We start from the raw sequence: 238 nt of genomic DNA on the forward strand, positions 1-238 counted from the left end.
CCTGGGGTAACCCCCTCCTCCCTTCCCTTCTTCCTCTCCCCTATCGACACACGCTCAGCTCGACCTCGGGGAAAGTTTATAACAATGAATGACCGACCATTAAGCCTGCCGATCAGTAAACACGAGTTTGAGCTTGATAAGCAAATAAACATCTATTAGGCCGGGAGGGAGGATGGACTAAGGAGGAATATAAAGTAAATGTATAGTCATTCCAATGAAAAGGAAGTATACTAAATAT

The sequence above is a fragment of the Penaeus monodon genome, chromosome 22, assembly GCF_015228065.2.
Source record: "Penaeus monodon isolate SGIC_2016 chromosome 22, NSTDA_Pmon_1, whole genome shotgun sequence".
Lineage (NCBI taxonomy): Eukaryota > Metazoa > Arthropoda > Malacostraca > Decapoda > Penaeidae > Penaeus > Penaeus monodon.